Source organism: Gekko japonicus, unplaced genomic scaffold (genome assembly GCF_001447785.1).
Source record: "Gekko japonicus isolate JY-2015 unplaced genomic scaffold, Gekko_japonicus_V1.1 scaffold134, whole genome shotgun sequence".
Lineage (NCBI taxonomy): Eukaryota > Metazoa > Chordata > Lepidosauria > Squamata > Gekkonidae > Gekko > Gekko japonicus.
In genome coordinates, this window is record NW_015172007.1 from 509,148 (window position 1) to 522,465 (window position 13,318).

The window sequence follows — 13,318 nt, forward strand, 5'->3', positions numbered from 1 at the left end:
AACGTTTACGAAATGCTTTCTTAAGAATAGTATCCAACGGAAAAAGGTAAAAGTCGGATCTACATGGATCCTCATGAATTCATATGATTTTTACATTGAAACGAAATAAAACTACCATCATATTGCAGGCCATGTGTTAATCTATAGGGGGCACCACAAAAATCACCCATCCACAGATTCGTGGCACCACAACAGTGCAAACACATGATTCCAAAGCACGGATCCTCATGAATTCATATGATTTTTACGCTGAAACAAAATAAAACCACCATCATACTGCAGACAGCACTCCATGCCCCCACGAATTCATGGCACCAGAAAACTGCAAAAACATGGTTCCAAAGCATGGATCCTCAGGGTTTTTCAATTGGGTCACTCTAACAAGACCTAGGGGAGCCAGAATGACCTTTCGCCTAAGGCAGCCATAACTTTTTAAAGAGCCCCTAACAAGACCTGTCATGTATGGCTGCGAGAGTTGGACTATAAGGAAGGCCGAGCGCCGAAGAATAGATTCTTTTGAACTATGGTGCTGGAGAAGACTCTTGAGAGTCCCTTGGACTGCAAAAAGATCAAATCAGTCAATCCTAAAAGAAATCAACCCTGACTGTTCCCTGGAAGGCCAGATAATGAAACTAAAGCTCAAATACTTTGGCCACCAAATGAGAAGGGAGCACTCACTGGAGAAGACCCTGATGCTGGGAAAGATTGAAGGTCAAAGAAGACGGGGACGGCAAAGGATGAGATGGTTGGACAGTGTCAGCGACGCAACGAACATGAAATTGAGCCAACTTCAGAGGACAGCGGAAGACAGGAGGGCGTGGCGGGAGCTGGTCCATGGGGTCGCGAAGAGTCGGACTCGACTGTGCGACTGAACAACAACAACAACAAGACCTGGGGGAGCCAGAATGAGCTCTCGGCCATCACACGGCAGAGGTGGAATTTGCCCCTAGGACTCCAAGGCAACCACCCTGGGGCTCAGAGAGGCGGGGGAACGTTTCACGCCCTCCCCTCCGTTGCTGCTGCCATTAGCGCTGCTGCCGCCGTTGACAGCCATAAGTTTTTTAAGAGCCCCTAACAAGACCTGGGGGAGCCAGAATGACCTCTCACATGTGATGGCCAAGCGGCACACGCGAGAGGTGGAATTTGCCCCTAGGACTCCAAGGCCACCACCTCGGGGCTCAGAGAGGCGGGGGAAGGTTTCCCGCCCCTCCCCCCCGTTGCTGCTGCTGTTACCGCTTCAGAACCATATTGTGGCTTTATGGTGTTGCAACGAAGCCGTGGATCCATGTCTTTTGTGGTGCAACCTGTGCCCATGGACATGAGATGGGATTTGTTGGTGTGTTCATGGTGACCCAGCGCAAAAGCCTTGAGGATCCATGCGGATCCGTGCTTCAGAACGATGTTTGTGCAGCATGTTGCCAGGATGCCGTGGATCCATGAATTCTGTGGGGCAAGTAGTGGCTATGGACATGATATGGGATTTAATGGTATGTTTGGGTGTGCCAACACAAAAACCCCAAGAATCGATGAGGATCCATGCTCCAGAACCATGTTTTGTCTCCACGGTGTTGCCACGAAGCCATGAATCCATGACTTTTGTGGTGCAAGCTGTGCCCATGGACATGATATGTGATTTGATGGTGAGTACATGGTGATCCAACACAGAAACACTGAGGATCCGTGCTTTGGAACCATGTTTTTGCAGCATGGTGTTGCCATGAAGCCTGGGACCCCTTAATACTGTGGTGTAAGTAGTGGCCATGGCCATGGTATGGGATTTAATGGTATGTTTGGGGTGTCCCAACACAAAATCCCAAAGCATTCGTGAGGATCCATGCTCCAGAACCATATTTTGGCTTCATAGTGTCACCATGAAGCCGTGGACATGTGATTTCTGTGGTGCATTCTGTGGCCATGGAGAAGGTATGTGATTTAGTGGTGATGTTGGGGTGACCCAACGCAAAAACCTTAAGGATCCATGAGGATCCGTGCTTTGGAATCATGTTTTTGCAGCATGGAATTGCCATGAAGTCGTGGCAACATGAATTTTGTGGTGCAGGCTGTGGCCATGGACATGATATGGGATTTAATGGTATGTTTGGGATGTCCCGATACAAAAACCCCAATGATCCATAAAGATCCATGCTTTAGAATCATGTTTTTGCAGAATGGATTCACCACGAAACTGTGGATCTGTGATTTTTGTGGTGCAAGTTGTGGCCGTGGATGTGCTATGTGATTTGATGGTGTGTTTGGGGTGACCCAATTGAAAAACCCTGAGGATCCATGTTTTTGTGGAATGGTGTTGCCACGGAGCTGTGGACATATGATTTCTGTGGTGCATTCTGTGGCCATGGACAACGCATATTATTTGATAGTGATGTTGGGGTGACACAATGCAAAAATCATAAGGATCCATGAGGATCTGTGCTTCAGAACCATGTTTTTGTAGCATGCTGTTGCCACAGAGCTGTGGCACCGTGATTTCTGTGGTGCAGGCTGTGGCCATGGACATGATATGGGATTTAATGGTATATTTGGGATGTCCAAACATGAAAATCCCAAGAATCCATAAGGATCCGTGCTTTAGAATCATTTTTGCAGAATGTCACTCATTGGAAGGCCTCCCAGCTGACTAAGGTAAAGGAGTGGTATATGTGTCTGTGGGAATATATAATTTTTGACAAAATAGTGGATGTTAAGAGGTCAAATGAGTGTCCTATGTCTGAGTCAAACTTCCTGAATAAGTGGTATTGGAAAAACTTTTAAAGAATGTAGATTCCCCGTATTTCTTTAGCAATCATTGTTATTTCAAATTTATTTTGTTAATGTGACGGTTAAGGTTTGTATAAGGTAATATTGCCTTGTAGTATAGGTATTTCAGTTCTGTTGGTGGTGGTATTTTATTGATGTTCTGTTACTGTTTTGTCACTGGTTGATATTATTTTTGAGTATTTTTCTCAATAAAATTTTATTTTTAAAAAAGCAAACTTTGGGAACCCCCCTGGTTTGCAGAAAAATCTGAAATCTGTAGTATAATATTGCCTTGTAGTATAGGTAGTTCAGTTCTGTTGGTGGTGGTGTTTTATTGATGTTCTCTTACTGTTTTGTCACTGGTTGATATTATTTTTGAGTATTTTACTCAATAAAATTTTATTTTTAAAAAAACAAACTTTAGGTTCCCCTCCTGGGTTGCAGAAAAATCTGAAACCCGGGGGGTAAAAGAGGGGGGAGTTAAATCCCTCAAACAAAGGAGCATTTGTTTGTTTGTGTGCACAGCTCTGTTGGAGCCTAAGCCTCATGTGATACAGGTGATTAGGAGAAGGGCACAGGCAGGCAGATAGTTTCTACCTCTCTTTCTATCCTGCTTATACTAATTGCTGCCATTTACGTTTTGGCATTCAAAGTTGTCTGGCATCACATGGCTGGTTGGACAAATTAACCTGGAGAGGTAAAAATTAGGTATTCTGTCCTAGCTGTGTTCTCTAGTGATTCAGCCCAACCTGTTCATGTTTGCTTGGAAGTAAATGTAAGGTGATTGGAGGTTATTATTTTATAAATTTGCATAGGATTGCAGCCTTAGAATACTTAATATGAATTAATCTGGAAAATGGAGTAACGCTCCTACTGTTCTTCACTTGTCACAAGCCCTGTCTCTCAGTATCATTATATGTTTCAAGGCATCAATTGGTTCATGTCACAATACGGTTGGTGGTCATTGTTACTCATTCCCCAGTCCTGAAGACTATTTTTTCTAGTAAAGAGTGAGGCTGGGGTTACTTAAAGAATTATTTGGTTATAGCTAAGAATTCTTTGCTATAGGGTACTTCCTGTAGCATTGGCTCCTGCAGCTTTTGCCCCCTAGCTCCCTGGATGTTGTGTCCAGCTTTGAAAACAGACTGCTTATTAAAACAATGAAACAGAGACTAAATTTAGAAATATGTATTTCATTTACTTATTTTTCATTGCCTCTAGACTTAAACTGCCTGTTCCTGTTTATGTACCTAAGCATGTTTTAAGCAAAAAGTAAATTGATATTTTGCTTTAATGGAAAGATGAGAAAAAGAACCCTGAGATTATCTGCACATCCTCCAAGTGTTGAAGGATATACAGGGAGAGCGTAAGCCCTTCTAAGGCCATTGGCTTCAATTGATTTAGAAGCGTGCAACTTTGTTTTGGATTTGCGTTGAAAATGCCCAGTCTACAATATCACTACATGACTGCCTCTGGTGGTGATATCATGTTAATGCAATAGGACAAATTCTTTTTGTTTCAGAAGAAGAAGAAGAGAAGAGATTGGATTTATACCCCGCCCCTCACTTGGAGTCTCAGAGCGGCTTACAAACTCCTTTCCCTTCCCCTCCCCACAACAGACACCCTGTGAGGTAGGTGGGGCTGAGAGAGCTCTGACACAAACTGCTCTTTTTCAAGGACAGCTGTGCCAGAGCTTGTGACTGACCCAAGGTCACATCAGCAGGTGCAAGTGGAGGAGTGGGGAATCAAACCCGGTTCTCCCAGATTAGAGTCCACGCACTTAACCACTACACCAAACTGGCTCAGGTGGGTAGCTTAGTCTGTAGCAGACAGTAGAACAAAATTCCAGTCCAATAGCACCCTAAAGATCATCAAAAATTTCCAAGCTGTAATCTTTCATGAGTCAGAACGCACTCTGTCAGATAGGAACAAAGATCCTGAGGCTTTTGCTCCTTAGCTATCTGGATGTTGGATACAACTTTGAAAACATGATTAGAAGCTTTCTGTGTGACTGATTTCTGCAGCCTAAAAAACAAAAAACAAAATCCAGAGAGTTTTGGATCATGAAAGCCTACACCACAACAATGTGTTAGTCATTGAGACTTTTCTCTGACTCTGGAGTTGTAAAAATGTTAATATGGAATGTAGCAGGGCAGGTAGTTGCTAAAAATCCTTCTTTACACCAGGACTTCCTCTTCATTGGCCCAATTTAAATCTACCTTGCTTTTTAATTAGTGCTTTTTAGTGAAACCCACAGAATTCTGAAAGATTTTAAAGTTGTTTTCCTATTCAGTTTATACAGCCTGTCACTTTTCCCAGTGCATCTCTTCAGTATCGTCCTATCTTCATGGATTAGCATTTGGCACTTTGTCCTCCACTATCAAATACAGCACCGCATCTTCTCATATTCCCCATGTTAATTCATGCATTGGACTCTGTGACTACTACACAGGTATGGCAAAGCAAGATTTGGCCTCTCAGTCACACTTTTGCAACTGAAGAGAAGATGAGATGTTAGAAAATCTCAACTTATGACCTTAATATTTATGACAGTGTCAGGACTGCACTGTAAAACTTTATATTATTTAATTTTCAACTCTGACACTAAAGCATCATTTCATTTATATGCAAATAAGAAGGTACTCTGCTGTTTCTTCGCGGCAGTAGCTGTTTGAATTATTCACATCTTATTAATAAAGCTTCATAAATGCATATTTTTTCACTCAATTGGTAATGGCCAGTGGAGAGAATCTATATATTAATCCCTTGTTGTTATGAGAACTGTAACAAAATACAAAGATTTAAGGAGTACATAATTGTAGGTTATAGAGTCGTAATGGAAACTATGCATTAGCTAGATGAAACAGTTTGTTTCCCTGGCATTGTCTGTTTGCCACTTTCTTTGCTGCTTAGCAGAGGTACCTTTTGGAAAGTAAAGTGGAAAGAATTGAAATTTCCTAAATTTTGAGAGAAAAATCATGCAATTTCAGTTCCATTTAAGAACAATATGTTGTTGTAATAACTTTATATAATTCTGTCTTTCTCGATCTAATTTTCAAATCTAAGCACTTTAAACAGAATGTTTAGGCTATAGTTCCTTTTATTTGCTTCTAATCCAGGCTAGAAACATAAGAGTTTCAGGGTGATATTCAATATTCTCAATAAATAAATAACCTAATTATCTCCTTTATATCAAAATAAAAAGGTAAAGGTTCCCTTGCTCGAAAGCCAGTCGAGTCTGACTCTAGGGTTGCGGTGCTTATCTCTGTTTCAAAGCCGAAGAGCCAGCGCTGTCCGAAGACGTTTCCGTGGTCATGTGGCCAGCATGACTAAACACCAAGGCGCACAGAACGCTGTTACCCTCCCACCGAAGTGGTACCTATGTATTTACTTGCAATTTCTTGCTTTCAAACTGCTAGGTTAGCAGGAGCTGGAACTAGAGACGGGAGCTCACTCCGCCATGCGGCAACCCGGGTCTCGAACTGCTGAACTACTGACCTTCCACAGCCTGCAGTTCAGCGTCTTAACCACTTGAGCCACCACAACAAATTCCAATTAATTTAAGTTATATTTGTTGTAAGTCATTTTCAAGATGTTTGAAGGTAGTGTGAGTCTTTATCAGAATCATGGAAGTAGCGTCTCACCAAGTTGATAAACCTGTGGGTTGGAATCCAGCCAGGTTTTTTATTGGTCAAAGAGGACTGCCAAAAAAGCTATGCTGGTGATCATGGGACTTAAAGGTATGAAGGCCATGTGGTTTGGAGACTGTACCAAGGAGGTGAATTGGGTGAGATTGAGTGAAAATGCTGGCTGTATCTAACCCTGTGTCTGAACTGTGCCATGTAAGCAGGTGGGAGTCATAGGACCCAATGCTCCACCATTTCCCTTTACTTAGAAAGCTAGTCAGTTAGGGCTGTTTCAGCTGGATTTGTCTCCTGAATATTTTTGTATGGAATACGGAGGAGCATTCAGACTAAGGCAGAATTTAGGTGGAAGACTAGACATTTTTGAGGATCAACTGTACTTGGCTTAGGTCTGTATAGTTTGACTCCTTTTCCCATAAAGCTTTGTAGTATGGCTGCTCTCAAGCAAGCACTGACCTGACAATGCACTCTGTCCTACAAGAATTGTTTTCATCTTTGAGTTTCAGCCTCAAAACTGAAACAATTGAGATATCAGGGTATGTGACTCTAGATTACCATCTTGACATGGGGGGGGGGGGTTGGGGGTCTCCAACCTAGTAGATTATGAACTGATTCTGATCAGAGTTCATCTGGTCAGCAAGGGTTTTGTCAGGTCCACCCCATTTCTTAATTGACAGCTACTCTGGATTTTTCTTCTATATAATGTCGGTGTCTGCCATTGTTTGTGGCTTTTTGACAACACCTCCCTTGTGGGCAGGGCTCTTTTTATAGAAAAAGCCCAGCAGGAACTCATTAGCATAATAGGCCACACCCAACAGCAGAAACCCATTAGCATATTAGGCCACACCCATGACAGCACAGCTCATTAGCACATTAGGCCACACCCCATGTTACCAGAAGTGTGGTTATCCAGCCACACCCACCTTTTGCTTGCTATTCTGTTTACCTTGTTGTCAAAACCCAGGGCTTTTTTGTAGCAGGAACTCCTTTGCATGTTAGGCCACACAACACACCCCTAATGTAGCCAATCCTAATGAGTTTCTGCTGTTGGGTGTGGCCTATTATGCTAATGAGTTCCTGCTGGGTGTGGCCAACTTGGGAGCCAGCAGGAACTCCGTTCCTGTGCGTTCCTGCCCCAAAATAGCCCTGCTTGTGGGTCAGAATGTTTATCCCTAAATAGACATAAATGCACTCTTTTAAAAAAATAAATATGGGATTCTTTTCCTTATGTATGATAAATACTGAAATTGCTACTTGTTGGAAAAAAATTTGTGTTATGGTTTTATCTTTCAATAAATAATCGATATTTTGGAACAGTTGTCTCTCTCTGAAACTATAGGGTCCCTGCCAGTTTTCATCCCCCTCCCCTATTGAGCTGGGTGGGGATGGGAGTCCTGTACTCTTAATTCCCCCAACACAAACATGTGAGCCCCTGTCTGCAGTCTGAAGTGACATAGCACAGACATAGGTTTAGTATGTGTGGTTTAGATTTTAGTTTTGGAATGGTAAAACAATCTTCGTTTTATCTGAGCAAATACCAGGTCCCATTATTGTTCATCCTGGCCTCATTGTCCTGCACCAGGAAAGTCTGTAGTCACACAAATGGGGCTGGGAAGGACTCTGTATTCTAACTGTGGTTCTAAAATGGTTGCATAATGTATAGTGAAATTTCTATGCATCTGGTTGCCTCATCATTCTTCCATTGATAAATGAGCTATCTATCTATCTATCTATCTATCTATCTATCTATCTATCTATCTATCTATCTATCTATCTATCTATCTACAAGAAGGAGGACCTGTGATACCCGTGTGTGTGTGGGGGGAGAAGCTCCACGGGAGGAGAAGGAAGCAACCTCAGGTGAGCCTTTTCCCCTGACCCCCCTGTCCCCTGCACTCCCCCCCCCCAGCACCGGTGGGGAGGCCTGAGCTCGGCCCTCCAAACTTTCTCCCTCCCCTCCGGCGGCGGCAAGGGCTAAGCGGCTTATAGACGCCGGCCGGCCAAGCCTTCTCCCAACCCCTCCCCCTCTCCCTCCCTGGCGGCGATGGCGGTGAAGCCTGCGCAGGGAACGCTCTTTTACTTTTGGGGGGATTTAAATATCCCCCGCATATTTTTTCCAAGTTTTCAGATTTTTCTGCACTTACGGGGATTGCCCCAAATGTACAGGAAAACCTCCCTGCCCCCCAAGTGCCCCCAATGTGCTGATCTAGATATCCGCACGGAGGGGGCATGTTGGGAATTAGATATATAGATATAGGTATACAGATAGTTGGGTAGGGATTGGAAGAGGACAGATGGTGAAACACTTGTTGTTGAACTTCTAGGAGATACTTTATTTTAAAGTGGCCAGGTTGAATGAAAAGAATTTGCATTTCCTATCCATAAACACACATGGACCTGTTTCGGTGGCGGCTGAGTGGTTGGACGGCGGTGCGAACGGTGAGCGGCGATCCGGCAGGAAAAGAACATGGTGGCAGGCCGGCAGGAGACAGCAGGCGACTCGGATGGTGATTGGCCTGGGCGACGTGGCAGCGTGGTGACGTGACAGTCGGAGCCTGCGGGACGGAGACCTACGATTGCAACATCGTGCGGCCGCGCGCCATACAGACCACCCCAAAAGAGCCGATGTGCAGAGAGAGAGGCCTCCGCCGAAGACACCGTCGCCCGGACACAGCAAAAAGAACCTGCCACAAAAAGAACACAGAAGAAGACCATTGCTGCGTAGGTGCCTGGTAAGGCATTCACCCTCCCCCTTGCATTGTGGCCCTAGCTAGGCAATTAAATGTCTATGTAAAACCGCTCCGAGTCTCCGGGAAGGAGCGGTATAGAAGTCTAATATGTATGTATGTATGTAACCTGTCTTACACCGAATCAGATCATTGATCTGTCAAGGAGCACATTGTCTATTCTGACAGACAGCAGATCTCCAGGATCTTGAGTAAAGGTCTTTCACATCACTTAGTGCCTGAACCTTTTAACTGGAGATGCTGGGAAACCTGCTACCTCTGCAAGAAAAGCTGATGCTCCGTCACTGAGCCACAGTCCCTTAATCTTTAATGCTTTTGAAATCCAGAGGAGAGAAACTGCTTCTGTTTGAGGAAACTCTTGAAAGCCACAGCACATGTTATATAAATGCTATATAAATGTTATATAAATGTTGCATGTTATATAAATGTTGAGCAAATGAAGTTGGAACTAACCTCTGTGAGATGACTTAGCTCACTGCAAACATCCATGTATAGTGCTGGACATCACATCATTATGGCACAAAGTGTGGAGAATTCCCGTGCCAGTTTGGTGTTGTGGTTAAGTGCGTGGACTCTAATCTGGGAGAACTGGGTTTGATTCCCCACTCCTCCACTTGCACCTGCTGGATGACCTTGGCCAAGCCATAGTTCTGGCACAGCTGTTCTTGAAAAAGAGCAGTTTCTGTCAGAGCTCTCTCAGCCCTGCCTACCTCACAGGGTGTCTGTTGTGGGAAGAGGCCACTGTGTGACAGAGTGTTGGACTGGATGGGCCTTTTGCCTGATCCAACATTGGCGTCTCTTATGTTCATAGGAAGGGAAAGGAGTTTGTAAGCCGCTCTGAGACTCCTTTGGGTAGTGAAGGGCGAGGTATAAATCCAATCTCCTCCTCCTCTTCGTCATCTTCTTCTTCTTCTTATTCCATTGTTATTTCGATGGTCTGATAACCAGAATGCTTTGATAATCAGAGCATAAAATAATCACACATTGATGATTTCCTTTTGTATCTATCAATGTGATGTTTGTAAAGTATGTTCTTCTAGTATCACTAGATCACTTAGAAATTGTTACATTGCGCCCCTCCCATATGCATGCACTAAGTATCCACTATTAGATTAAGATTGCGAGGTGATAATTCCTGTCTACTAATGAAAAAACTCAAAAAGATGTTACCAGAGGGTAACTTCCAGTGCAGTCCTAAACAAAGTTATACCCTTCTAAGTCCACTTCAGTTGCCTTCAGTGGACTGAGAAGTGTAGAACAGGGTATAACTCTGTTTAGGATTTGTAACTCTGCTTTTTTTTTTTTTTTTTTTTTTTGTTTTTTTTTTTTTTTTTTTTTTGCTGCTCTCTACTTTTATTTTATCAAATCTGATGGGAATCTAGCTTTCTCTCACTGGCCAAGGAGCTGCTTCCAAAGTTTGGGAATGCTCTATGTTCTGACATCCAAACTCTGTGTCAAATTTTTTTTTGAGGGGGAGTAGTGATAGAATATTAAAGGGTCATAATCTTCATTTAATGCTACACTATATTTAATACCATTTTAAACATTTTTTAAGTATCTGTGGCCTGGATTTGACGAATTTAGTGACACTTCACACACCCAAAGAAGCCGTTTATAGTATTCCATGCAGGTCTGCTGTTCAAAGGAATTAATCAAGCATCTCAGTGGGCATGCCCAAACCTTTTGGCATACCTGAGGTAACTTGTTGAATCCAATATCCTCTTTGTTCCTTCTGCTTAATTCAAATCATTTACATTTTGCTAAACCAAAGGGTTCATTATTAGGGTTTGTAAGAATCAGAATTATCTGTTTTGCCCCCACCTGTTTCCTCATGAGGCTTTAATTTGATTGCCTTAATGAGGCCTCCATTGATCTCCAGAATCACCAGCAAATTCTGCTGTGTTTTTACATCCAGTCTGATTAAATTATCCAATCACATCAGATGCAGAGATGCAGCAGAATTATCCTGCTGCAGTGGAGACGGATGGCGAGGAAGCAAGGCCAGAGTTTTTCATCATTCAGAGAGGCGGTGGTTATTTTAATTTCACAGGAAATTCTAGTGAATGAGTTAATTTTTCATGCTAATTCATCCCATTACAGTTTGAGAATGAAAATTCTAATTTTTGTGTGTGGTGTTGAACAGTGGCTATTTGCCACTTTCAAACTTTTGTTCCCTAAAGCCACCAAATACGAACCTCTTTCTGCATGAATGTATAGCTTTCTTGCCTCCGCTGATGGCAGGAGAGTAGCTCCTTCTTTTACACCAAAGTAACTGGCAGAAGAGTCAGCCCCCTCCCACCACCCCCATGCTGATCAGACAGATGTGGCAGGGAGCAACAAATAGGCACAGCACTATTTGTTTTGTGTCCTCCCCCACACGTTTATCTGCCATTCTTTTAGCTGTAAAGAGCAACCAGCAAAGAACAAAGCACAACAATTCACAAGAAAACTATTTCATACCCCAACACTGAAAAACAAAGAAATATACACAAAGAAAGCAATCTATCTCTCCCCCGTCCCCCATTTCTACTACCTAAGAAAGGTGCATTGAAGTCCCAGCAGGCAGAGCAACTAGTTGTGTGGTGCCCATAGCAGAGAGTAGCACTGGGGCCCTGAAACAAAGGCGGCTCCATCAAAGGCAAGAATTTTATACCGAATGGAGAAGTAATACATACGGCACTCAAGGCGTCTGGCTTAAAATATTAAAAAGGAGGACAGCACTAAGGAAAGGGTTCTTTTCTTTTAGAAAATTGCCTGTGGGATTGTCTCGTGTGTTCTGAAGCTGCTCCCTGGAGCTATTTTATATAATATCTAGTTTTCTCCTGTTTCAAAGGTGCTAATGATTCCTTGGTTGCAAAATCAGAGAAAGCTTCTGGTCCTTTCTTATGCTCCCTTTTATTCCCTTGAAGTTCTATACCCTAGCAATTGTTTTAAAGTTGGATAGCACTGGGGCTAAAACGGCCTCTAAAGTACTAAACCGATACTTGTTTTGAAAGGGTCATTTAAAAGAGGCAAGTTTTTATGTGCTTAAAGTATGCTGTTCCCCAGAAGCATTGGTGGAGTTATCAGAAGGCAAGTGTTAAATTACTGTTGTCTAATTTTGTGTCTCTGTCCTGTTCATTCCCATTTCTTAATTATGAAATATTGTATTTAATCCTTTTGCTAAGATTACAATAAATGCCTCTTATGGAGAAAATCTGGTATGTTCACACATCCGGTTTCATTAAAACTTTTGGATTTATGCCTTTGCCCATCTTCCAAAATATGGATAGGATTTCTTGATCCAATTAAGAATGTAAATCTAGGGCACATATACAAATATTCCCCCATAATTATACAGAACATACCATCTATATACATAAATCATAGTGTTTTCTTACTGAAAAACATATGCTTATATTTACCCCCATAATAAATAATATTGCATGAAAATCTATTAAAATGACATTTTAATAAAGTATGCAGACCGTAACTGAAATTTCAAAGGAACTGCTGTTTCTGAAATCTTGTCTTTCTGCCCTCCTGAGGAATATTCACCCAGAGAGCCTGTTCAGCTGGAAGTAAACCAAGCTTTCTTCCTTCAAACAAACACTTTGAGTTTTATAGTCAGTCTTTATTTAGATTAGAATTAGTGCTGGGCCTGGAATCTCACTAGCTTATGCTTTTTGCTTGCATGCTTCCTGCATCCTCCCTAATGAAAGCCTTAGTGCTGGAACAGAAACTATGTCTTGTATTTCTCTTTCTTCAGTTTTTCTCTGTGTACTTCCAGATTTATTTTCCAAGTACTGGGGAAAGGAGTTTAAAATTATAAACAGTACTGAATTATCTTATCATAACAAGGGACGGGAACTTTTCGGAGCATCTCTGGCAGTTGCACAGTATCTAGAATGAACTTCTGTGTTCCTTTCTGTTTGCTGTTATTTAAATCTGGGTATGGTCAAAGGTGAGCCTTTTGGCAAAAGCCTAAGTACGAGAGCCTTGGCTCTTAGCCCATGGCCTTGACGAAGCTGGCCCAATGGACTCAGGTAGTGTGGCCAGTACAAAGCTGGTAACTAGTAGGAGACTGGGGGGAGGACCTGCCAGCAATGTAATGACATCAATTGCAACGTATTGATGTTACTTCCAGTGCACTGCTGGCGATACTCTGGATCTCCCAGATCTTAGTCTAGCACT